Source organism: Microtus pennsylvanicus, chromosome 3, assembly GCF_037038515.1.
Source record: "Microtus pennsylvanicus isolate mMicPen1 chromosome 3, mMicPen1.hap1, whole genome shotgun sequence".
Lineage (NCBI taxonomy): Eukaryota > Metazoa > Chordata > Mammalia > Rodentia > Cricetidae > Microtus > Microtus pennsylvanicus.
In genome coordinates, this window is record NC_134581.1 from 70,398,576 (window position 1) to 70,425,966 (window position 27,391).

At 45.8% G+C, this 27,391-nt stretch overlaps 1 long non-coding RNA gene across 1 annotated transcript; it reads right to left on the bottom strand.

Moving 5' to 3' along the window:
- Positions 1 to 12,100: 12,100 nt before the first annotated feature.
- Positions 12,101 to 17,029, bottom strand: LOC142847057 (uncharacterized). Its single transcript, XR_012910121.1, has 3 exons — positions 16,793 to 17,029; positions 13,286 to 13,577; positions 12,101 to 12,887 (listed from the first exon to the last, which is right to left on the bottom strand). It is a non-coding gene; the product is annotated as an uncharacterized LOC142847057 (long non-coding RNA).
- Between the last annotated feature and the right edge of the window lie 10,362 nt (positions 17,030 to 27,391).

The following is a 27,391-nucleotide window of genomic DNA, read 5'->3' on the forward strand; positions in this document are numbered from 1 at the left end:
AGGAGTTTATACTCTCCTTGTACCATGTGGGTCCTAGGAATCAAACTCCAGGCATCAGTTTTGGTGACAGCTCTACCCGCTGAGCCATCTTGTTCACCCCAGTTTTTCTGTGTCTTTATTTTTGAAATTATAATTTAATTAAAACATGTCTCCCCTTTCTTCCCTCAAAACCCTCATGTATGCCCCTCCCCTCTCTCCTTCAAATTCATGACCTCTTTTTTCATCAATTATTATTGCATGGAAATATGTATTCGTATATGTGTATATGTTCCTAAATATAACCTGTTGAGTTCATACATTACTTGCATGTATGTTTTTAGGGTTAACTGTTTGATACTTAACCTCAGTTTTTTGATATTTTGTCTGAATGTCCTTTTTAAATGAAATCATATCTATTGTGGATGATTTTTCCCTTATTTCAACTGTTTATTTTTTAATATCCTTACTTGGAAAAATAAAAGAAAATGGTGCCATATCTGGGTCTTTGATATCCACAGTCTAGAAACCAGGAATCTAATAAAAGGTTTGCCTTGCAATATATTGTTTGGAAGTGCCCTGTGTTGCAAAAACAGTCACGGGTGGCGCTTGAGGAGGAACTTGAAGGCTGTGCTTCATGAAGAACATTCACCATCTGAGTGGCTTCCCAGGGTTAGACTCCACAGCCTTCCCTAAAGCAGAAGTTGATTTCATTCATTTTAGGCAGACACCGAAGTGTCAAAGACTCTGGCGGTCAGGTGAGAGTGGGTTGGCAGATGAGGAAGTGAAATAAGACAAGAGAAGTCACAGCTCCATGTTTCCCGTCTCCAAAGAGAAGAGGAAGGAGAATAGGTGTCTCCCACAGGGGAGTAAGAGTTAGGGTGGGGGGTAGGTGCTTGGACACGCCAAGGCCAATTAGTTCTGTGAGGCCTCCTCCCTGAGAGGCAAGAATGCAAGAGTTGCCCATTGCGGCGCCTTGCAGAGAGCTAAGCAAACCTGTGCGGAGCACTGGAAAAACAAAGCTCCTCTTTCAGCTCTGCTGAAAGGTATAGTGTTTTATCAAGACACTCTGAGTATTGTCCCTACTGTTTAAGCAGAAGGCGTCATAGTGAGAAAATCCCTGGTAGATTGATCATTGTGGGAGCCTTGGAATTCCCGGATGAGCTGTGGGTTAGCAGGGTAGTCTAACAAGGTCATGATGGAGACTTCTCTTTAGCCGCACAATCAAGAAAGTAAATTTCTTATGGGGTTTCCCTCATTCCAATTCTTGAAAAGTTTATCGATTCTCTAATGCCCTAATCTATCCAGTGTCCTGGTTAGATTTTTGTCAATTTATCGCAAGCCAGAACCGTTTGGGAGGAGGAACTCTTAATTGAGAAAACACCCCCATAAAATTGGCCTATAGGCAAGTCTATCTGGCATTTTCTTGATTAATAAATGACTGATGTGGGAGGGTCCTGCCCATCGTGGGCAGTGCCATCCCTGGGCAGGCAGCACCGAGTTGTATAAGAAAGCTGGCCAAGCAAGTCATGAGAGCAAGCCAGTAAGCAATGTTCCTCTATGGCTTCTGCTTCAGTTCCTGCCTCCAGGTTCCTGCCCTGACTTCCCTCAGTGAGTTGTTAAGCTGAAATAAACTCTTTCCTCCCCAGGTTGCTTTTAGTCAGGTTGGTTTAATCACAGAAACCCTTACCAGGACAGGTGGTGTTTGAATATCTTCGAGAAAAACCAGATTAAAAAGTACCAAAGTAAGGGTATCGGGAGAAGAAAGGTAAGAAAGGGTAAGGGACTCAAGGGAAGAATGGGACTTACGTGTCAAGTGTTCGCCAAATGTCTCTGTGTTTGGTGCTGTTGCTGGCTCTGGGAGAAGAAGAGAGAGAAGCCCTGGTCCCATGAGGTAAATGATGTCACGTACACACACTTACAAGTGGTAACCCAACTTGGCTATGAAAATTAGCCCTGAGCCCAGCCCCAAACCATCTTTGCTAGTATCATCTGATGAACTGAACCACAGGAGGACCCTCAGATTCATTTTATTGACTTACAAGCTGCGAGTGATTGCTATTTATCAACTGTGATTTCTCCTAGGTGCTGATCTAACACTGTGTAGGTGCACCTACATGCTGTCACTGTGTGTGGCAGCTTATCTCCCCTGCAAGCCAGAACAGAGGACAGTATCTACTTTCCTGTCACATGTGCACAGTTGTGATCCTGCTGTGTGTGTCATTTGTTACTGATACACTAACTTCAAATTTATTGGTAGCACTCTTTCCCCAAATATTGAGAAAGACAGATTTAAAAGTCATATATATATATAATCTTTGGGAGTCCGCTACCCAGCTCCCAAATAAATACATGGAGACTTATCCCTGGAACTTATTCCACTTATGAATGCTTGGCTTGTTTCTAGCCAGCTTTTCTAATTTAAATTAACTCATTTTTCTTCTTCTACGTTTTGCCTCTGGGCTTTTTACCTTTCTTTATTCTGTATGTCTTTCTTCCCTTCTTACTCCATGACTGGCCTCTGGTGGCCTCCTCTCCTCTTTTTCTTGCTTCTTGCTCTTCTCTCTTCCTTTTATTCTCTCTGCCTGCCAGCCCCATTTATTTCTCTCCTGCCATGCTATTGGCCCTTCAGTTCTCTATTAGACCAATCAGGTGTTTTAGGCAGGCAAAGTAACACAGCTTCACAGCAAAAATGAATGTAATACATCTTAAACTAATATTGCACAACAGTCATATTTTGAACATGTCCTTTGGTTGAAGATTACTACCTAAACAATAGGTTTTTTAAATAACATAAAATACTTAATAATTTCTTAAAATAAATGTTTATTTAAAACATAGTTTTTGATGCACTTAAAGCATTGCTTTTTATAAACATCACCATATAATCCATGTCTATCTTTACTCATTAATATCATAACATTTTTGACTAATCATTACACATTCTGGCTGAGGATATAGTTCAGTTGGTAGAGATCTTCCTTAAGAAGCCCTAGGTTTGATTCTAAGCAAATAAATAAACTGACCATGGTGGTGCGGGCCTATGGTCCCAGCACTGCTTGGGAGGTAAGGCAGGAGGGTTAAAAGTTCAAGGTCATCCTCCTGTACACAAGGAATACATAAGACTATCTATCATCTATCTATCCATCTATCTATCTATCTATCTATCTATCTATCTATCTATCTATATTTATCTATCTACACCTATCTATTATCTATATATATCTATCTACACCTATCTATTATCTATCTATCTATCTATCTATCTATCTATCTATCTATCTATCTATCTATCTATAGCCACACAAGGATACAGACATTTTAATGAAATATTTTTATCTTGAGACTATGATAGATGTCAGATGGAGATGTACTGATTCACATAGTTCATTTATAATTTACCAATAGGAAACAGTTAATGTTAGATCAAATTTTTAGAATTAACACAAAAAACTATACTATCAACTTTTGGCATCAATACAATTTCATGAAAGATAATATGCTAGTTTATTATGATGGGTATATCAATAGTTATGCTATAAGCCAGAGATGCTGACTTAGTTCACGGTCACCTTCTGGATGGTAGGAAAAGACCCAAACAAGCCAGATGTTCCTAATGGCTTCAAGGGTCTGGTGACAAACGGGAGGAGGTGGTGGGGACAGGGATGACAGTTTGGAGCTTATCTCTGTTCCACTTCTTTATGGAAAGTGACTTGGGACAAGCACTGGGATTTGAACCCAGGCCGATGGACTACAGAGTCCCTCTAGCTGGTAACATCCCCGCTGTGAAATTCCCTGTTTGGTCTGGGACAATGGGAAGATTTGTCTTGGGCTTTCTGAGTGCTCTGGGCGCTGGTGAAGGCTCACAGGAATTCTCGCTGACTAACTACCGTAATGGCTATTTGAGCAGAGACGGAAGCAGTTTCTTGCTGTTTTATTCAATTATTTGTTTACTCTCGAGCAGAAGTGCTCAATTGTAAGGGTGTCTTTTTTTCCCCCACCGATGGGGCATCTGGCAATGTCTGGGGATATTTGAGGCTGTCATGTATGGGGGCGTCTGAGGGTACAACTGGCATTTAAGAGATAGAGGTCAGGGTGTCTCAGAACACAGAGCAATCCTTTTGATAAAGACAGATTTGTCCTAAAATGTCAGTAATTCTGAGATCACGAAACCTCGCTGTAGAGGAAAAATAGTATTTGATATTAGCTGGTGAAATATAAATATTTCACAATAAATCCCACATATTAAATATGCTTCAGTTAGTCCGCATTGTGTTCTTCCTATCACTCCCAAGACACCATCAGAAAGTGGTTTCTAGCCTTGGGAGGCTCGCACTCTGATGGGAACGAGGAGTTTCTGATACCAGGAGCACCATCATCGTCCATGCTAAGGAAGAAGGGTGGCTCCTGAGTGCTTGGTCTCAGCCAGATCTCTGAAGTGGAGAAGGTGTGTGTTTGTGTCTCTGTGGTTCCGTTTGTTACCTGTGTGAGCTCCAAGCAGCTCATGGTCCTATTTCCTCTACCAAATGGGCACAATGGGATGTCCCACTGTGTGTTTGTTGGGAACTTTTAATGAGATAATAAATGCAAGGAGAAAATACTCAATGATGGTTTTTTTTTTCTTCTTACTATAGGAGAGAGTCTTCCGAGTCAGTGCCTGCAAGCTGCCATTCCTTCTCTGGAGGGGGACCCCAAGTTTCCCAGGCTTCTTTCCCTTCTTGAGCAAGGAAAGGTGAGTCAGGACTGCATGTACTCCTCACAGACAACCGGAGGTGGCTGACCCTGCTGGTGCCTTCTATTGCAGCTGTCATGGGGTGGAACTGGCTAAGGGGAGGGGAGAAAGGAGGACAACAGAGTCCACTTCCTTGTGAACCGGTCAACAAAAGGCCATTATCTGAAGGGGGTGGGCAAGTCTCTCAAAGTCTCCACTGGCAAATGAAGAATGTAGGCAGGACTGTTTGCAGGCCTTGGGAATCTGTGGTTATTCCCTTTGCCCCAGCAGGAAACACCTTCTCTGCCCCTAGGACCATGGGTTTTAAAGCAAGCATAAAATGTAGCTTGAGGAAGTGAGACGTTGACTCGGTTGCCGTTGAATTGAGGGCAGACAAACCTCTGGCTCTTCACCCATGTTTGGCTTGGAGTTTACCAGAGAAGGGGAACCTTATCATTCTCCCCGGTTACCTGCCACTCCCAGCCGTCTTTTATGTTTCATAGACTAAGATGATAGTTTCAGTTTTTCTTAGTTGGAATTATTCCAACCTAATATCCTTGACTTCCTCATGCAGAAGCAGGCACCGTAGGACCTCGGGAGGAAGGGGTGTAGGTGCGGGGTCGTCGACTCTACCTCTCCTGCTGCTGTTGTGATCACACTGTTGCCTGCGTTTTCTTAGTCTTGGGCTTCAGCTTTCTTGGGCTTGTCTCATGTCTAAGTCTTTTGCCTTGGCCCCCTCTGTTGTCTTCCTGTGGCACAGGGAGGCTGCTGGAACATAGGGAGGAGAAAGCCGGGTGGTGGTGGTACATGCCTTTAATCCCAGCACTCGGGAGGCAGAGGCAGGCGGATCTCTGTGAGTCTGAGGCCAGCCTGTTCTACGAGAGCTAGTTCCAGGACAGGCTCCAAAGCTACAGAGAAACCCTGTCTTGAAAATAAAAAAAAAGTAGGAGGCTGGTGTCTCTTGTCTGCACATGTCCCCGTGTATCTTCTACCACCTGGCGAATCTGCAGACACTCTCTGTCATGAGCTGTACTAGGAATCTCCTTGTGTCAGAGACGTGATTGTCTTCTCACTCAGCAAGCAGGGGTTGAGTAAGGAGCGAGGGAGAAGGTGGCTGTGATTCAGAGTGGTGGATATCTGTGGGCTCCCTGCCTGCATCAGAGCCGGCAGCATCTAGCAGAGTTAGGGGTGAGTAGGCCTGGTCTGGTAGTTTAGTGTCTCCGGGTTCTGCCTAGAAACAACAAGGTTCGCTGGATACGGTGGCACGTGCTTGTATCGTATGGCTGAGGCTGGAGGATCACAAGTGCCAGACCTGCTTGGGCTACATGGTAAAGATCTGTCTTGAAAGAAAGAAGTAAAGAAAAAAAAGAAAAAGAAAGGGAACCAACAATGCCAAGGTCGCAAATCTACATCCTCTCATTTGCTAGAATCTTCCTTCCTTCTTTTCATCAGACCCCTCATCAAGACCATCTTCCCGAGTCCAGGCCCTGGCATCTCACTTTCATTTCTAACTTCATGCCTAGTTCATGTTTCCCAGGTTAGACCTGAAAGCACCCTGTTCTGCAGAGACTCAGTCTCTTCGTGGGTAACAACACCACCTCACATCCTTGCTGTGAGAATTACTCAATTTCACATTTCTGAGGGCATAATATATTCCCTGGTAAATCCTCCTTTTCAGTAGCCTTTGGTTTGATGTTGGCACACAGGTCCATCAAGAGGTAATTTCAAAATAGCAGACCAACACTGAGGTAGAGCTTAGCAGAGAAGGTCTCAGGAGAGCAAGGAAAGGGCTGTGATGCCTCTTAGAACAGACAGTAGATGGGCCGTTTTGAAGGATGGAAGAGAAAGGACAGTGTCCCTGAAGAGAGACATGTGGCAGTGTGGACGAGCACGGTGTGAGCGGGGAATGACTGACAGGTAAATGTTCGGGACAAAGAGAGGCTGGTGCTGGTGCCGGAGAATGAATGGGCACCTGGTCACGCCCATGACAATAGGGAGTTTTGAAAGCAAGGACATGACATTTCCAGGTCTGGGGTCAGATGGTCACCTTGGCAACTGTGTTTAGGGAAATAGGTGTAGGAGTAGTAACTCTGGAACCAGGGGTTCTAATGAGGAGCTTGTGGCAGCACTCCAGATGAGATGACGAAATAGTCAGGGGAGAGCGGAAGACTGGAACGGGCTGAAAAGAATAGGCTATTCAGAGAGTGGATCTTAGCGGTAGGCTGCGGGACAGAAGGCGAAGCGCAGGATGACTCAGGGTGTCTGGTTTGCCTGGATGGGTGAGTAGTGAGTGGTGTCTCTGAGTAAGACAGAGATCCCAGGAGGAGCACGGTGAGGGCCAGCGTGGAGACTGTGAGTTCCTTACAAGGTAGTTCAGTTTGAGGTGACCTTGGCAAGTATGACAGGGATGTACAGCTTACAGTCGCTTATGCGAATCTGTCACACAGGAAGGGATTTCCAAACTGGATGTATAAATCCGGGAGTTAGAGCTGGCAAGGAAACCTTTAACAGGGTGTGCAATTGTTCAGAAACAAAAAAGCTGCAGTATATGGGCTGATTGACAGCAAGTGGATGAAGTGTCCAAGAGAGCCCCACAGTGACAGAGAAAGGAGCGTTATAGTTCCTAGGGGGTGGGCAGCTTCAAGGCAGAGAGAGTGAGCAATAAGATTGACTGAAGCGGATTTCTCCAGTGCATCTGACAGTGGTGGGTGTTGGCCTTGCCATGAGTGATTATGAGTTCAGACAGCGGTGGCCTGAGCTGGTAAACTGAGGCGGGTGAATTGGGGAGAGCAGGTGTGGGTTTAGAAGAGAAGTGGGGTTGGGGCTGTAGCAGCAGACAGAAAACAGTGGGTGCAGCTACTGTGACCCCACGATCAGGAGCTGTGGATGACGAAGAACGAAGCCCATAGACTCCAGGGCTGAGCGCGTCAGCCACCTCTGTTGAAGTTAATTGTAAGTGAAAGGGAACGAGAAACTCCCAAAGCAGGAGGGGCTCCAAGTGAGAAGGCCATTCAAGTGGAAAGGGAACAATAGTGGGAATGCTGATTTGTCTTTTGGTGCACAAGATGAAGTGCCTCCCCCCCCCTTCCCCTCGCCGCTACTGGAGCTCCATTATGAGCTAGTGTAATCACTCAAAGACTATTGAGCAGAGGCGCCTTGATCCATAGAGCACCTTAAATGGGGGCCTCTGATCCGTGGAACAGTTTTCCAGATGACTGGGGTCAGAATCACACTGGGGCCAGCCCCCAAGTGCCCAACCTCCCTTCTGTCATTCCATCTTCTTCTTTGGGACCCACACAAAGGGAAGTTCTGAAGTATTTGATCTGTCTGTCTGTCCGTCCATCCATCGGTCTGTCTGTCTGTTTGTCCATCCATTGGTCTGTCTGTCTGTTGGTCCATCCATTGGTCTGTCTGTCTGTTGGTCCATCCATCCATCCACTCATTTTCGAGATAAACTCTTGTTGTCTAGCCCAGACTGGTCTTGCCCTCACAATCCTCCTGCTGCAGCAATGAACACTGGGATTAAAGGCGTGCACACCATGTCCAGTTCTACTTGCTTTTTTTTTTTAAAAAAAGATTTATCTATTTTATGTGTACGAATATTTTGCCTGAATATATGCATGCACAGCATGTGTATGCCTTCAGAAGACAAAAGAGAGCATTGGGTCCTCTGGAACTGGAGTTGTAGATGGGTGTGAGCTGCCATGTGGGTACTGGGAACAAAACCTGGGTCCTCTGCAAGAGCAATAAGTGTTCTTAACCATGAAGCCAGTTCTCCAGCTCCTGTCCTTGCTTTTAAGTGCTGTAAACTAGAGCATATCATAGGATATGAGGAGACGTTAGAGAAGGAGAGATAGAAAGATATAGAATGAAAAGCGATGGAGAGTGATTCTGGGCAGGGAGAACACAGGCCCGACCTGGACTGGATGGAGGAAGGACTGAAGACACAATGCCTAGTAATGTCCTCTGAGGTCACACGGATATGGAGTCTAGTGCAGGGCTGGTGTGGTCTGGGGTGCTCATGATGCACATTGGCACCTGGGGAAGTGTGTCAGTAAGAGAGCTTCATTTTCCGCTGAGTCACGTTATGGCATGGGGCACGATATTTCCACGCTTTTCTCTTTCTTCAGGGTCGCACCCCTAGGACCTGGCTTCTGCTCTGATGGTCTTCCCTCTTCCACAGTCTTCTTAGTGCTACCTCTGTTGCAAGCTTCTTCAGAAGGGGGGAGGGGGCATCTACCACACCCAAGAGGGATGATGTCACACGTGAGGCATGTGTGTGCCTGGAAACTCAGGCCCTTGTCGTCTTCAAAGGGGACCAGGAACAAGGCACACAGACCTGCCTGTCTCAACTTTCAGATGCCTTTCTCTGATACTGAAGGCCTCAGGTGGAAGAGAGAAGGAAAGAAAGAGGTGATCGAGCAAAGCCACTTCCACTCATGTTAGTATATAGCTTGCAACTACATTTACCTTTACAAAGGTTCTTTGTTTCTAAAAGTTATGTGGGTGTGTGTTTTACCTGCATGTATATCTATGCACACATACATGTGTACAGTGGCCTCGGAGACCAGAAGAGGTTGTCAGATCCTCTGGATCTGAAGTTACATAGAGTTATGAGCCACCATGTAGGTTCTGGGACCCTGGTTCCCTTAACTGCTGAGCATCTTCACATCTCCTTACTTAGACTTTTAAGTCGGGTTCTAATCTGGCCTTAGGAGCCTGTCCTTTCCACCCTGCCTTGACCCCCATTTTCCTCTCCCCTCCTTATCTGATGTTTCTGTCATTCTAAGCAGTGGAGGACTTACTGAATTAGAATTGTTTACTTAGCAGGCTTGTTCTAGAGGAAACACGTTAGTAAGTACTTAAGGGAAAACTTGGGGGGGGGGGACACATCAGAGGCCAGGTGAGACATGGCTGGGAGAAAAGGAGAGACCTCAAAGGGGCTGAGCCAAAGTGGCTCTGAGAGGACAGAGGGACAGAGCCAGGAGATGCCTGGATAAATTGAGTTGATGGGAGGGATGGGGGTGGGAAGGACATGGGACACTACCACAACACAGGGTAGTGAAGTGGACTTGGTCCGAGGGTTCCTTTCCTAATAAGCACTCTGGTGATAATCACGTGTTCTAGGACTCCCAAGCAAGGCAGGGAGTTGTGGACATCAACAAGTGATAAGAAGCAGTCAAAACTAGAACTCTTAATCCCTCAGAATCTGCAGCGTCAAGAGCTGTCAGATGGGAATGCCCTGACTCTGCAAGGTGCAGGGGTTAGGCCGACGGAGGGTTAGTGCCGTTGACGATAATTTGATGTCTACTGCTATCACATAATGTCTGGGGATCTGGCCTATGCTCCTGTGCTCTCGGGTGTGCACTGAACTAATAACATGGGAGTGGGCTGAGGACATGACAACCCGTCCCTCGTGTGCATCACTGAGTAATTAGGAAGGCGTTATGAAACCACTCACAGACCTGATGTGACGTCGCTATGAGTAAGATGCCATCCCTGCCCCCGAGCTCCCAGGTGATGTGAACAGAGACACACGGTTAACAACAGTGGTTGAAGGTTGGTCCAACCAGGCCAAATAGGAGGTGGAAACTCAATCCATGAAAGACAAGATGAGAGGGCAATTAAGTTTAAAACACCTTCATGTATGGCTGTTTTGTTTCCTTTTCCAACTATTTTTTTTTTAATTTTTGGGGTGATGATGCTGTGTCTCCTTTTGTAGTTCCTATGGTATTTAGGGCAAGTGTTCAATATACTACAGGTGCTCAGTAATTGTTGGTTTGTATTCATTTTAATACACAGAAAGTTTAGAACATCCCCTGTATGAGTGAAGTGATTGCCTTTTTATTGTTGGTAGGTGAATGAAATGAACTGTCTTTCTCTCAGATCACCTGCCCTTAATTTTCCCAGCCCCCAAGGTGTGTAAACGCTGATTCACATGAGTTGCGGAATGGTCAATGACTCTTGAACAACCTTCCACTTCATCAGGAATCATGAACTTCATTCCTAGCTTCAGTTGTGAATGACGCGCAGTACAAATAAGACACTTCTCAACATTAACAGGCTCGCAAACAAGCGGAGCCCTTATAAACTGTAAAAGGAAGAAGGTCCATCCAATTGTGTTGATATTATTTGTCAACTGTGCTGAGGATGCACAAACCCTTTGACCAGCGCGTTCAACGTCTATGAATTTGCTGAGTGGAGAGAATGACACAGGAGGAAGATGATTATAGCCCTTCCCACAACAGCGAAGACAGAATGCAGATCGGTCAGGGACTATGTGGGCAAGAGCTTGAGGCCATTTGTAAGAGTGTGGCCTGCAAGTATTTGAAAAGTTCAAGGTGACGTGAACAGATGTTATAAAAGAAGACAGCACAGAAAGCTGCCTGCGGTTCTGGGCTGTTCTTTACTGCTCCTGTGGCCGTGGGTTCCTGAAACTGCTTTGTTTCGGTGTTCTTGTAAAATGGAGACATGGGTCTCTCTCTCTCCCTTGCGGTGTTGCTCTGAGGGTCGGTGGAATTTTGTGCAGCACTGAGCTCTGTCTCACTGGCGGCAGATATGCTTTGTTCTGAATGTCATTCTCCATTTCTCTGCAGAGGGCAGAGAGCGGGACACAAGAATACCTGCACAGTTAGAGGTCAGAGGCAATCAGCAAGGCCTTAGGGTGCCATCTCTTACTGGTTGTTGCTGGAATTATTTTGATTTTCTCTTTTGAGCTCTCTCTCTTGTTACTAATTTTTTTTGTTTGTTTTTTGAGACAGGGTTTCTCTGTAGCTTTGGAGCCTGTCCTGGAACTCAACCTGTAGACCAGGCCAGCCTTGAACTCACAGAGATCCACCTGTCTCTGCCTCCTGAGTGCTGGGATTAAAGGCATGCACCACCACTGCCTGGTCCATATTTTACAATGAATATGTGTAATATACCAAGAAAACAAAGTATTTAGAAAAGAAATAGTCCTTAGGGTTAAGAAAACGGCTGAGGGTTATGTTAGGTACTTGTGGAAGAGCAACGCCCTCGATTTGATTTCCAATTCTGCAAGGGAAAAAACATTTCAAAATAAAGAAAGAATTAGAGAGATAAGTTTCTTATTTGTGTGTGTTGGAATTATGGGGCCATCTGTGCAATTTTGCTTTACAGTTCTGCCGAGTCTGAGAGGGAAAGTGGCTTGTCTAAGGAAATAATGAGCAGGTTTTAAACGTGATTCTTGAGCTGGTGTTTCATTCTCCCCCCCAGCGGTTTGTCTGTGAGGATGTGGGGCTGCAGAGGTGGGGTTCCACAGTCTCAGGTCCCTGCAGGCACATCCCTTCCTGCCTCTCCCAGGAAGTGACTTGTGCCTCCTTCCCGCCTCCAGGCAGGACAGTGCTTGATAAAATCCACAGCTGCAGTCTCTACAGGTTTGAGCGCATTACCTCTCCAATGTCTATTTTTAAAAAATTCATTAAGTGGGGACAGGAGTGTCACTGAGAAATGTTTATGTTGTTCCCAGGCCAGCCCTTTGTCCTGGTGCCAGACCCACCTGCTCACCTGATGTGGGCATCCTACGCGGGTGATCAACTCCGAGCGTCGACAAGGCAGCTACTAACTTCCTTTCCAAACCTGTTTCTCCTCCTGCATTCTGCTGTGGACATGCCAGCTGTGGAATGCAGGAGGCCGTCTCCACCCTCCACCTTCTAAGATCCCTGGGAGCAGTGAGTAAGTCTTGCAGGTGTTGGCTCCTGGAACCTCTTTGGGTTCCCCCACAGCACTTTATGTGGTGTTTAGTGTTTTCAGTGTTTGGTACTTCTTGCTCAATTTACGTAAGAGTGTTGCCTAACTAGTCCCTCTGCCTTTAGTCCCTTTTCCTCTCCCACTCAGACTAAGAAGAGAGCCTCTTCTAAGGCAAAGCTGACAGGGCAGGCCCTATGAGTCCTGCAGCCCCACATGGTCTACAGAACAATCTGGATACTGGATGGAGTCAACAGGTCCCTCCATCAGCTAGCTCTTGCTAGCATCTCCCATTTGCCAGAGATCTTTTCCTCATGCCTACCCTTCAGCTTTCGGTTCAAATATCTCCCTAGAGCTCTTTCGAAATAGGGAAGTTAAATGGAAATTCACAGTGTGTTTCGCCAAGCGTTAGAGATCAGGGTGTCTGCTTGTGACTTAAAAATTTTGTCTTCAGGTGGGCTCCTTCAGCTTTTTATCCGCAAGCATCTCGGTCTCTCTAAGAACAGAGAAAGCAGAGTCATGTTTTATGGCAGAAAATAAGGTATGGGAACTATATTTTGATATAATCACTGAGTCATCATGGGGAAAGATTGGCTTTCTCACTCTCGTTGTGAGAGTCAGAGTTTGCTTGTATTAGTGAGTGGCTCCAAGTATGATGTCATTCTCATGTGTATCTGCCTTAGCTGATGTTTGCCTTAAGGAAAGCCATCACCGGTGTTCTGCGTGGAGGCTGTGTATGGCTGTTTCCTGGTTTAAGATGGGGGTAAAGAGGAACTCTGCTGATGTTATCAAATTTGAGACAGGTTGAACCTTGCCCTGCTTCCTCCAGAGGCATAAGCTTAGAAGCTAAATTCTGCCTTTGCACTAACAGAAAGTGGCAACCAAATAACCTACCAAAAATCAACACAAGAATGTTGTGGTTCTTAAAGGTGTAGATGCAATGACCGACCCCTTCGTTTCCACGGTCAAAACAACAGAACTCCTAGGGCTTGACTTCTCAGCTCCTCATGTGTCAGGCTGCTGCAAAAGAAGCTGCAGACGGGGCCTAGAGCTGGGAAGGCCTCAGCACACTGTAGGCTGGATTGGTGTTCACTGTTGGAGATTCTGATTGATTGGAAGGGGTGCCAGCCTCGGAACTCAACAGTTTGCCCAGAGATTCAGTTCCTGGTTCCATGTTGGCTAGAGCCTAGAGGGGTGGTTATAGGGTGTGTTAAACAAGAGGTGAAGGGCCAGGGAACAGTCAGGTGGTAAGGAAGTACTTGTGTTTTCATAATTCTCCTCCAGTCTGGTTTCAAGTTCCAAAAAAACAGTGGTGCAGGGACCTCAGATTCTACTGCCTGAGATATTCCCAGTTTCCCTTTGACCCACCAGCTCAGCTCCAGTGGTATGTTCCTGAACCTTGCCTCAGGACCTGGGTCTATACCAAAGCCCCCTTTACCCCAGTTTCCTGGACAAGTATGCCTTGCTTTTTATTGTTTTCTGGCACTCAACTTTAAGTATAGTAGGTCCTCAATAGATATTGAGAAACAAATAAATGACCAGGCCCTTGGGTGGAGCAACAGCCATTTATTCGCCATTCTCTCATTCAGTCCTTCCCAGTTTTAATGAGCACAAGACTTGCCATATGGCTAGTGGATAAGGTGGGAGAAAACGGAAGCATCAGCGCCTTCCTCAAGAAGCTTGTCCTTGTATTTATAGAGACGTATCTCAGCACTCGGTGTTAGCCAAGAAGCCGGGAAGTGATGACTATATCTCTGTATGTGTTCATCTCCTTATTTCGTATACCTTAATTTCAGAATGAACGTAGACACACAATAGAATAGCATGAACACAGATGCACAATACATAGCATCTACTTCATTGTCAGATTTGGAAGGGGACAGGGCTTGAGTTTCTTGTTTCCTGCTTTGGTCACAAGGCCAGGAGGGGAAAATAACACCCAAAGTATCAACAACCATCAAACAGACAACAAAACCCACCAAATCCACTAGATGTGATAGAGAAAGCCAGGCGGGACATAGTGCCTCCAGAGGGTTGTGGAAGCACAGGACACTACAGAGATTCAAGGTTTCCAACCAGAACTTCCTAATAGTCATCATGGGAGATACACTCTCTGTGAAGAGATATTACAGGAACAGTCATACCAGGGTCCTTTGCTGCCGCTCTTCCCATTACTACAAGTCTGGCTTGGTCCTGTGGCAGGGTTCTTCACTTGTATCAGGCTTAACTGTTTTGAATTTGTGATTTTGGAATTTAAAAACATTTAACTTTGACTCACATGTATTAATTGTGCATATTAATGAGGTCCAGTGTGATTGTCCAACTCATGCACGTATTGATTAAACCTGAAATTCAGTTTCCCTTCGTCTTGTAAGACCCCTGTTTCCAAACTCTCGAAATCATGATTCCACATCATGTGACTACTTGATATTTTCTTTTTTAGTGAATGTTTGTAGCCTAGGGTGGTCTCAAAATCTTCACCCACCCGCCTCAGCATGCTGAGTGCTAGGTTTATAGGTGTGTACCTGGCACCTAGCTTCATAACTTCCGTGTATGAAGAGAGATCATGTGGTATTCATCTTATGGGCTTAGCACAATGCCTTTCAATTCTATTCATTTTGCTAAACAAACAAACAAACAAACAAAAAACAAACAAAACCAGGATTCCATTGTTTACAGCTGAATGATTGGATAAGCTTCAGGTCTCATGTCCCTGACTACTGACACTGTGAGATGGGGAATAAGGTGTTAAGAAGGGACAGGCTAAGACAGGCCTGTCACCAGCAGTCCCATCTCCCCACCTCGTTCTGACAGTGTGCGACACTGTCTCTTGCGGTTGGTTAGCCACATGGCCCTTCTCTAGGTTCCTCCCAGCTCAAGGCCTCCTCACACGGAGTTCTTAGAAGTTCTTCCCTCAGCTTCTTGATTGAAGGCTTCTCAGTTTTCAGGTCTCTGGTTCGATGTCACTTCCTCCCAGGAGCGACTGTAGCACTCCAGAGCTTTCTTAATTTTTGGAACGAACGAAGATTTTAATTCTTGGAACCCCTGTGCCTTGTTTAAAGTGAATGTCCTTCACACTAGTGAATAAAAGCTTTGGATGTTCTCTGCCGTACGATGTTGTAGTTTGGCTTCCTGTTCTACGGGGCATAGACCTTGTTTTTTTTATTCCACTCAGATACTAAACACTGGACTTCTGTGAGTTATCTCTGTCTTTAAAATGTGACTAATTTATACGAGCCAGAGGACCAGCAAACCTGCTGCCAGCCAGCACGCAGATACGGACAGGAGACATTTTACTAGGTCCTACCCCTAGATGAAGAGCTGTGGGCAGTAAATGCCTACATAGAGAGGGAGATGAGCCCCCTGATAGGTTATCCAGCTCTAAGTGGTCAGCCTTAAACACGTGTACATCCAAACAATAGGAAATACACTCAGTGGCTTATATATACACGCATGCGCGCACACATACACGTACACATATGTGTGAATAGCAATACTAAAAGAAAAAGTCATGAATGGAGAAGAACAGAAGGAAAATGATGTAAAAACAGTATTCATGTATGAAATTGTAAAAATATTCAATTTATGTGGCTTATTTTTACTTTGCGGCATGTATTTTTGAATAAGTGTCTTAATTCCCATATCATCCCATCTCTAAACTTTTGTCTTATAGTCAGTATTGAGCTTTATATTTTTTCCCCTTCATTGTGATTTTAAAAGGCATTTTTTTCCTTCTTAACATTTTTATGTACATAGGGTCTGTGCAGCCCGGGATGACTCTGAGGTTTCCCTACCCACCGCTAGGTTTGTAGGAGCACATTGTGGAACCTGGTTTATGTGGTGCCGGGAGTGGGATTCAGGGCTTGCTCATTGGTTAAGCCCTTTATACCTGAGTTATACCCAAGCCTCCTCTCCCATTTCCTTTTAAAATTTAGAAATTTCCCTTTCCAGTTAGGTCTTGCACTTACTAAGAGATTAATTTTGGGGATTGGTACCCGTGGGAGAGAAGGCTCTAATACTGTCTTCTCTGGGTAACCAATTAGATGAACAACATTTACTTAAGAGGTCATTTTGTCCTTCCTGATTCCTAAGGACAGAGATAGGGCCTGGAGAGGGCTGTTTGCATAGGACAGGAGGCCATCTCTGGTGAAGGGACGAGAGAGTAGAGCCCTTGATGAGGTGAGGGAATTCATGCAGCTTCGGAGGCTATTTCCTCCAAGACCAGAGTCAAATACCCTGACATGGAGCTGAGCCCCAATGGGCTAGTGAGGTGTGGGAGTGCTCACCCTAAACCAGATCATGAGGGAATTGGAGGGCTTAGTGTATTAGTTACTTTTGCCTAGCTGTGACCAAAGACCCTAGCAAAACTGTGTAAAGCGGGAGTCATTATTTATTACTCACGGTTTCAGTCTGCCATGGCAGGAAGACCCGGCAGAATAGCTCACATCACAGCAGACAGGGTTCAGAGCAGAGCCGTCAGAGGAAGGGGCCAAGAGCCCCCAAAGACGTCTCCTTGGTGACCGACTTCTAACAGCCAAGCCCCACCTTCCAGTTTCACTGGCTCCTAAATCCATTCACAGTTTAAATTTATCAGTGGATTAAACCGTTCCTTGGGTCAGAGCCTTCTAACTTAATCATTTATTTTTCCAAAATCAAATTAAAAAAATCTTCCTGTTTTATTCACGGCTACTAAGCCAGCAGGGAAAACTTGCTTAAGGCTGATCCTTTAAAGAGGGACCTCACAGAAAAGGAGTTCGCTTCAGGCAGGCCATAGGGACTGGTACTGCGCGGGGGCAGACAATCCTGGTTGACAACAGGACTGTATTTTGCTCTTTGCCCCCGGTTGCCCGTCATATCTCCAGAGGGAACGAATGCACTCCCTGCCTCCCGCCGTGCGCCCCTGCCACTATCTTGACACGTCGTGCAGCTGCAACCTCAAGGTTGGTTCTTCAGTGTCTGCACATTGGAGGAAATGTTTACCGTCCCCCTCCCCGCCCCGCCCCACTGAGAACTCTGGGCCCAATTCTACCACCTCCAGCAGATGTTATACCCCATCCCCCAACTATTCCAGGAAGAGGCTGATGTTTGCCCAGTCAACAGCTTCAAAGGCCCTCAATCTGAGAGATAGGGCCATGCCCCACCTCCCGAGCTCCCAGTAGAAATGGGCCATGGGGACCAGGCACACGTGTTCCTGGTCCTCTGAGTGGGGGGCTCAGCCAATGGTAGCTGCTCCAGCAGTGAGCTGTGTGTGCAGCTCGAAAGTACGCTTGTGTGACAGAGTTGAGTCTTCATTCATGACTCAAACATCCTCAGCACGCTTGGGTATGTTTGCAGGCTGCTTCCTAGAATTCGTTTCCTCAGGGTTGGCTCCTGGTCCAACTGCTGATGCGCTCGGTTGTTACACGCAGTAGGAGGATTCTTCATGTGTTTTGTAGGACTGAAGTTGTAGGCTTAAATTTTTTTTTTTTTTTTGGATTTTCGAGACAGGGTTTCTCCGTAGCTTTTTGGTTCCTGTCCTGGAACTAGCTCTTGTAGTCCAGGCTGGCCTCGAACTCACAGAGATCCGCCTGCCTCTGTAGGCTTAAATTTATTTATTCCTTTTTAGACTTTATTTTGTGCGTGTCAATGTTTTGCCTGCCTGTTCCGGTGTGCACCACATGCATGCCTGGTGCCCACGGAGGTCAGAAGAGGGTGTCAGTTCCCTAAAACTGAGGCCGGTGGTTTTAAGCTACCATGGGGATGCTGGGAACTGAACGTGGGTCCACGGCAAGGGCAGCCAGTGCTGCTAACTGCTGAGCTAACTCCCTATGGGCTCCTTTGGAGAGGAAGACTTGTAGACTTTTTGCCTTTCTTTTTTCCTGTATGGAGGTTTTGAGGTTTCTTGGAACTGCAGTCCCAGGCACAGGCCTTCCGATGATTAATGACTGAGACAATGGGAGCCCACTGTGGACAGCTTGGCTCGGGTCCTGGGAAGGACGCTTTGCCCTCTTCCTCACCGGGCTTCTCAGGGAAGTCTAACCCCAGGCGCATTTGGCCGTTGTTTTGTTCACCCAGTTGACTGCAGTGGAGGTAACCCCACCCAGAGTTGACAGTAAGGACTGCAGTGCCCTGCTTTTGTTTGCTTGAGACAAGGTCTGGCTGGCCTGGAATTTAAGAGTAATCCTCCTGCCTCTGTGTCCTGAGTGCTGGGATTACAGGTGTGCCCACCCACTGGGCACCAGTGGCAAGCTTGGAGATCCTTTCTGTTCCATGTCATTCCAGTTGTGAAAACTGGGCCCACAGACACTGCTGTCCCGTGTTCAGAGCTGCAGGTCAGCCACTCCACAGCATCAGCCCGTCCTGTTCACGGCTTTGCTTCTCCTTGCAGAGCCAAAAATCTATTTTGTTTGTTTTCTGTATGCATGTGTTTGCACGAACATGTGGTGGCCAGAGGTCAACCTGGTTTCTCCTCAGGTGGCATCCACCTTGGTTTTGTGAGATAAGGTCTCTTTATTTGCTGATCAGGTTAGACTGGTGTGACCAGTGAGCCCCAGGGACCCACCTCTCCCAACCCATCTCCCCAGTGCTGACATTAGGGACTGGAACTCTTTCTTGCATTTCAAACAAGTTTTCTTCCCAACACTTTAACTAACTGCTTCTTTTAGCCTGCCTTCTTCCTTCCTTCCTTCCTTCCTTCCTTCCTTCCTTCCTTCCTTCCTTCCTTTCCCCCCTCCCTTATTTATTTATCTAACATTTCCCCCATATTTGCAATGTGTTTAGACTGTGATAACAATCGGATAAGCTCTTAATTCACCGTGGGTAGTAGTCTTCTGGCTGAGATTGGCCACAGGCCTTTCAGCTAGGTTTGTAAAGCTCCCATAACTATGGATTCTTTCGGAGCAGTTGTGCTCCCTGGTGGCAGGTGATAGTATAGTCTGTGAAGACCCTTGCCAGAGAGCCCAAGGTCACTTCTGTGGCTTCTCCCAGGTGGGAGGAACTCAGAGGTCCCGAGAAGAACCTCCACAAGCCGGCCACTGCACTCTCACATCCTGTACTAGTTATGTGTGCTTAAGTGTGTGACTACCTGACAGAACCATTTAGAAAGAGGAAGGATTTATTTTGCCACGGGGCTTCAGAAGGTTTATGGAGAGGGAGGGTGCTGCAGGTGGCCTAACCGAGTTGTTTGCTCCTCGGCCATCAGGAAGCAGAGCAAGGGGAATGCCTATGCAGCCTGCTCAGTTCTGTTCCTCCTTTCGTTCTTCTCAGGCCTCCAGCTCTTGTGCCACCCACATTTAAGGGACATTCCCTCCTCAGTTAACTGCTCTCTGGATCTGCCTTCACGGGCACACCCAAGGGTGTGCATCCCTCATATCCTAATCCAAGTCTAGCCAATTTGATCACAATGATTGTTTTTCCCAGGCCCCTGCTATCCCATGCCCAAGTGATGGCCTGGGCCAGCCTGGTTAGCTCTCAGCCCAACAATTCCTTTATTGAGCAGACAAGTTCCTCCTCATATCTCTTGGCTATAGGTCTATCTCTGTCCACAGAAGCAGTTGTAGGTACCAGTGACCCTTCCCTATGTCCTCTCAGTGGTTTGAAGACAGACTTCTCTTCTCCGGGATTTCTCTTTCTTTTCTTTAAAATACATCTGCATTTTATTTGTGTTTGTTTGGTATGTATGATGTGTGTGATATATATGATGTGTGTGATATGTATGATGTATATGATGTGTGCGTATGTAGTCTGTATGATGTGTGTGATATGTATGATGTATATGATGTGTGCGTATGTAGTCTGTATGATGTGTGTGATATGTATGATGTGTCTATATGATGTGTGTGTGATGTGTGTGTATGGTGTGGTGTATGTATGTGGCGTGTATGATGTGCACATGTATGGCATGTGTGTGATGCGGTGTATATGGTATGTGTGTATGGTATATATGTGTATATGGTATGTATGTGGTGTGTATGATGTGTGTATGTGGTGTATGTATATGTGATATGTATGATGTGTGTATGTATGGTATGTATGTGTGTGTATGGTATGCATGTGATGTGTATGATGTGTGTATGTGTATGTTCGTGTTTAGTCTCATACATGGCACACCTCACTGGTCAAAGGACAGCTTTCAGGTGTCAGTTCTCTCCTGCCTTGCTGTGGCAGCGTGTCTCTTGTTTTTTCCTTCTCTGTGTATTCTAGGCTAGCTGGCCCATGAGATACCAGGAGATTCTCCTGTCTCCACCTTCAATCTCGGCTAAGGAGTGATAGAATTACAGATCTGAGTCACCATGCTGGGCTGTGGGATTGAGGTTCAAACTCTGGTCATCAGGTCTTTTACCCACCGAGCCAGCAATGGATTCCTCTTTTATTCCTCCACCCCCACGACACCGTCCGTTCCTGTGGCCTGGCTCTGTGAACTCAGGGTTATCACGTGAATCTTGTGGAACTTGACCTTGCCGCAAAGGAACCTGTTTTGGTCCAGAGAGAATGCCTGTCACTCTAAAAGAGACAAAAGAGAAGCAGCCCCTCCCCCACAAGCCTCCCCACCAAAAAGCCTCTTATTGGCCGCGTTGACTTGCCAGGTCCTCTCAACACTTGCTCTAAGAGACAGTGCTCCCATTGCACAGGGGAGGAGACCTTCAAAGTCGGGCAAGGTTAATCAGGAATTAGAGACCAGTAGCCTGGCTCTGAAGGACACCAGCCCTCCAAACCACTTGCATTTTACACACTGAACCAAATTTGTTAAAAATTCACCAACTTGGGGCTGGGGAAACTGCTAATCAGTCAGGAGCCCACACAGCTCCTAACTGAACTTGGAGAAGACTTGGCTTCTAACTCCTGTTCCAGGGGCTCTGATGCCCTCTCCTGGATTCCTCAGACACGGCACCCGCCCACCACACACAGAGAATTAAATTGTAAAAATAAATCTTACAAACATTATTGAGTTGAAGGAGCATCTTTCCCCGAGTTCCCTAATTATCTCTCAACATTTTCTTGATTCGCATAAGACTTAACTACACAGTGAGTTCCATTGCCAAGTGAGCAGCACTAGGCCACACCCATTTGGAAAGCAGATTTGTTACCTGGTAGGTTACTGATGCAAGCCATCACTGTTTCCTCAGATGGCACCATTTGTACCCAGCGCCTATTATGGAGCCATGGATACAGATATACTCTGTAGCCTCATTGCAGAAACAGTGAACAGTGTGATGCAGAGAAACGGGAACAATTTGACAAGTACTAATGGAAGTTTATTTAAATACACATGGAAAAAATTGCACCTCAGGTCCCTAGGCAACTGAGAGGACACCGAGGCTGGTGTATTTTGACAAGCGTTATAATGGTAAATATGTATAACGTATCACAATAAATAGGACGTCTGGGGCTCCGTGCTGAGGAGTTAGAGGATGGTGCGTGAGGGGAAAAAGCTTGGATTATTCTGCGTGTCACTCCTGGACAGGTGTGTTAGAAAAAGCCTATTCCCTCTGGGCATGATCCCTTTGTAACCCAGAGAGCAATGTGGCGCGCTGAGTGTGGGCTGACCGCTAGCCCTCACACCTAAGCCTTTCTCAGTGCCTCTGTACGATGCGCCGATTGCCCAGTGCTTATGGTGACCATGAGGGGAGCTTGTTCATCAGTGACGATCTCGCTGTGTGGAGATGATTGGCAGGATACTTTCTTTTGTAAAAGGAGGAGGAGACCCATGATGTTTTCGAGGGAAGAAATATTCCTTGGAATGTTACATGCAGTCCTGTATGCCGCTTGGCGGCGTGCTCTGAATGGCACTGGAGACTGTGGTATATAATGGACATGGTAATGGCCTCCTGCGATGACATCGTTCTAGTCTCTGGAACCTGTGACGATGTTGGAGGCTAGTGGATTTATCGCTGCTAATCAATCAGAGTATCTAAAAGTAGAGTGACCGTATATACGGTGAACCTAGTGTAAACACCAGCGTCCTAAAATGTGGACGAGGAAGAGGGAAGGAGGTCACAGCCATGTCATGCATATGTGAGAGACCCTGACCTCTGCCAGCATTGCTGTCTTTAAGGCTGGAAGGGAATGCTGGACCTCCGCAGTATTTTCGTGTACTCCCAGCTACTTGGGATGCTGAAGCAGGTCGATACCTTGAGTCTGGGAGTTTGAGGCCAGCCTGGGAAACATAGTAAGGTAGTGAGAACTTTGATCATAAAGGGTGAGATGGTGGGTAAGGATGGGGAAGAGGGGGAAAAAAAGTCCACAGCTAAGGGAAATGGAAAGAGGAAGGGAAAGGAGTTTCCCCTAGAGTTACCAGAAAGAATACAGGCCTACCGACACTTTGAATTCAGCTAAGTGAAAAGTTTTTTTGAACTTGGAACTGCAGAACTGTGGTTATGTTTTCTTTGCATTGAGCCCTCATTACAGTAGGGATAGAAAATGTCTACAGAGGTAGGCAATGCTCAGGGGATGCATCCAAGGTCTGAGGGGCCTGGAGCCTGAGAAGCCAGGCAGGACATTGGTGGTCTAGTCTGTAGCTTCTTAAACTGAGACTGTGACTTACTGCATAGCTGGAGAGAGAGGTGGAGGACCTGCACAGCTGGATGTTGAGATGGAGGATCGGCACAGCTGGGTGTGGAGGTGGAGGAACTGCACAGATGGATGTGGAGATGGAGGAACTGCACAGCTGGATGTGGAGGTGGAGGAAAACTTGGGAACAGTAAAAGGTGTCTCCATATACAGCAATCAAAAGTTCACTAAGAAAGCATGCAACGAATCTGTTCCTGGCCATGCTGTTCTATGTTGCATCAAGAGACTGTGCTGCAGCCTTGGCTTTGGACGGACAACACACACACACTTGGCACTGCATGTACCATTACTACACCATGAAGTACCAGAAAATGCTGCCTGTGGCATCTTTGCTCAGATTGTAATCTTGTATGCTACCAGCTGCAGCGTTTTTACTGTACGTCCTGTTTCTGCCCTTTCAGAAACATAATGGTTTTGCCTTGGAAAACAAAGGCTTTCACTATTTCCCCATCATCATTGCTCAGCATGCACATATCAGTGAACACGTCCTGGGACTGACTGCACTGTGTTTGAGCACTTGATTGGAAAAGTTACTGCTGGGTTTGGTGACTTGAAGTTTATTAAAAATCTCCTAATGAATTTTGGCTTGTGATTAAGACAGGGCTTCCAACATTTTCTGAAACAGCTCTGAACACTTCTGCCATTATTATTATTATTAATTATTATTATTATTACTATGAATCAGAATATCAGTCTTGGTAGGTCAATGTCACTGCTCTATACCCTTCCTCTCTGTATCCAGAAGTATTAAACATTCACTCAATGCTTACTTTAATATTTATTTATTTATTTATTTCTGTTTGCAATAAAGTCTCATGTAGCAATATGTAGCTGATGGTGACATTGAACTCCTGATCCCCCTGCTCCACCTCCTGAGTGCCGGGATTGTAGGTGCGCCATACCATGTCTGGTCTGTGTGGTGCTGGGGGTAGAACCCAGGGTTTTATATACACTAGGTAGGCACTCTACCAACTAACGCCCAAAGATTAATTTTAAGACCATTTCTACCAGGCTGAAGGCGACTATGTAGTGTAGGAGTCTCTGTAGGCCTCTGTAGGAGGCTATAGTTTTGGGCTGACTTCTTGCTCTGAGCCAGCAAATCAAACCGATATAGTTTAATCTTAATAACAGGTTGGGGTGCTTACAGAGATCTTTGTAGCCAGAACTGATTGGGCTGTCAACAGCTAATTAACTAGGCTATACTAACTGGCTGGTTGACCAGGCTGCACCCAGTTGGGCTTTTGTTTCCCTCCGAGTGCTGTCCAATCTTGTTGAAGTTCCCGGACCTGCTCTGGTTTTAGGGATGTCTGAATTATACATTGTTTTGTGGGACTCAATGACATCACATTTAATTAGCCTAAGGAATTTCTTTCCTAATCCCTACCCTGCTGCAGTAAAGACGCTGCAGGGGAGTTGCCTCCCCTTACTGTGAAGGGTGAATCTTAAGGTTGCCGTGAACATGTGAGAGGTGAAAACCAAGCCCTGAGCTCCACATTTTTCTCCCAATACACACACACACACACACACACACACACACACACACACACACACACACACACCTATGATAAAGTTCACTTACGGATTAAGCACAGTAAGAGGCCAGCAATCATAAAATACAATCATTGTAACTGTGTACCGTGTTGATGTAGCCAATCACTTAGGAGTTGTTCCTGGAATTTTATGCCATATTTCTGGGCCATGGATAAGGGAAACATGGCTGGGATAGGGTACTGCAGCAGCTGAGCTCAGGCATTGACTGGGAGCAGCTGAGGGAAAGGAGGGCTTTTTGAGTGGTGGGTGGACAGCTAGCACTGCTGGTCAATTCTCCCTGAAGCAGGTGATCTGAGGGGTGTATTTCTGAGGCCATCCTATGTGGTGGGAGTGTGTGTGTGTGTGTGATAATAGTGCAGACCTGGATATTAAGCTTACTGAGGGAGGTACCAGTGCCAGGGCTGGAAGTTGTCTCATTGCCTTTAAGGAAGGGACAAAGGAAGGGACAAGAGTGACTTTGGGGGAATCAGGAGCACTGTGTGCTGTGGTTTTCAAGCATCCCTCTGAACAGAATTTTTAGTGTGGGGGCCTGCAAAGGGTCACATAGTCAGTATCAGGCTTTGTGGGATATAGAGCCTGTCACACCTATGATGATGTCTATGTGCCCAGCTGTACCTATGCTTCAGTGAGTGTTTTTGAAACCAGCTAGCTCGTTGGTTTTGACCCGTTCAGCCATGGTTTGCTGGAGCCCATTCTAGTGCATCAGGGCGGCAAAACTTCATGTTCTTCCCCTGGTATTCTCTTTCAATAGCTTTGCATAGTTCTGTACCACAATGGCTGGCCTTGCTGGAACAATTCTGATTGTTCTGATTGTCTCTCAAGGAGGCTGACTGGCCGTTGGAAGGTGTGCTGAACTTGGCATTTTGATAGCCGTTCTACCTCCACCCACTGCCTGTGCTATTTCTGCCTCTCCTTTCTCCCTCAGGTATTACATTACTCGAGGAAACAGTTCCTTAGCGGATGGTACCACAAGTACATGGGAGGAGGAACAAATGTTAATGTTTGCTCGGAAGGGGATCTGCCATCGAGGCTCCCTGATGGGACTCTGTGTTATTTGAACAAGCCCTTCCTTAGTGTGACTCTACTCTGTCCCAGTGATACTGATAGGGATTAAACCAATGTAGCAATATTTGTGTTTTTCTTGTTTCGAGGTCAATGAGTACTCCTGCCTCAGCTAAACTAAGGATTGTGGGAAAAAATGTGTATTGTGCTGCATACCCGTACTCCTTGCTTAAGTCTGAGGCCAGGAAATCTCAAGTTCAAGGATAACCTGGACAATGTAGTGAGACCCTTCCCACATCTCAAGGAAAGTTGTGGGAAAGGTAATATTTAGATTGTACAATGAGATCCAGCTGCCACCCCATATCGCCTACAGTGCAACTTAATAGGTCTTACACATATAGCTCTCCCTATCAAATCGTGAGTGATTTGATAGTTTTGCCTCCAGCCTCTGTGATAAATGGATACTGAATATCTAAAATGAAGTTCTGGACATGCAGTTTTTGCTAAAGAATATTTGTATGGTGTGAAGCTGATGTGGGATAGCCCTCTGTATGCTATGAATACGTTTTATTACTATTGGTTAATGAAGAAGTTGTTTCAGTTAGTGGCTTAGCAGAGTAAAGCCAGGTGGGAAATCTGAACAGAGATAGAAAGAGAGAGTAGGCAGAGTCACAGAGATTCTATGTAGCTGCTGAAGGAGAGAGATGCCACTGGAACTTTACCAGTAGGCCAGAGCCTTGTGGTAAAATATAAAATAATAGAAATGGGTTAATTTAGGATGTAAGAACTAGCAAGAATATTCTTGAGCCATAGGCCCAACAGTGTTGTAATTAATATAGTTTCTGTGTAATTATTTAGGTAAGGGCAGCCAGGAAGTGAATGAGCAGTCTCTGGTTACAAATTGGCACCAATGTGGGGAAACTACATCCACATAAAACCTGAGAGCTTGGGAAGGGATTCTAATCACAAGAGAGCAGGGTTAAGCACAGCTTCTTGGTAGCAGCACTTTTTCGGGTAGACTCTGTTTGCTAGAGACAAGCAGAGGCGCGGCTCCTTTAAGAGAAGGCTTCCTGACTCAGAGTTAGCAGCAGAAACTGTGCGACTCCTTTAAGAGCTGGATTCCTGGTTTGTGCTGGTCCTGTTATAGGAAATGAGGTCTGTGAGCAGTGTGTTACAAAGTGTTTAATGGTGACATAGGCCCACTGCATTCCTGGAACTGGGGCAACAAGCATGGCTTACAGAGGTGGTAAACATGCCTCTGCTATGCTGGATGGGGTAGAGCAAACAGGCAGGGCCATGGAATTGGTCATAGTCACACCTACTTATATTTAAGAAAAAAAAGGCAATTCTGGTCAGAAAGTGATTAGATACACAATAAGACAGGTTCAGATGGAAAAGATCTCTGAATGAGTCACAGTGTTGGATAAATGTACATGGGCTTAAGAGAGAGAGAAGAAAGAGCACAGGCAGTCATAGATTAAAGAAGTAAAGATAATAAAGTAAATATCAAAATAGTAGAGTAAAAAATTAAGCCATGTAAAGATGGAATATACACAGAGAGTCTGGGTTATGCCTATTATTGTGTTTTTGTTTTTTTTACAATTTTTTTGACTGCAGAGAGATATTTATTTCTGGGGGCTGAAAAGCTAAACCAACATATATATTTTAAAGTTATCTTGATTTTAAAATTTGAGTCTAAGGAAATGTTACTTAGGAAAAGAAGTTCTGCTTTTGTTTCCACAGAGGATGGGAACCTGTGGATTCCTTCCATGCTAATGTGGTTTGATGGAACAAGACCCCCCCCCAAAATTCTCTGTGAATCCTAAAAATACTTTTCCCAATAAACAGCATGAAGCAGTTTGGAGAAAACTATGCCAAAATTCCCAAAATGATTTGATG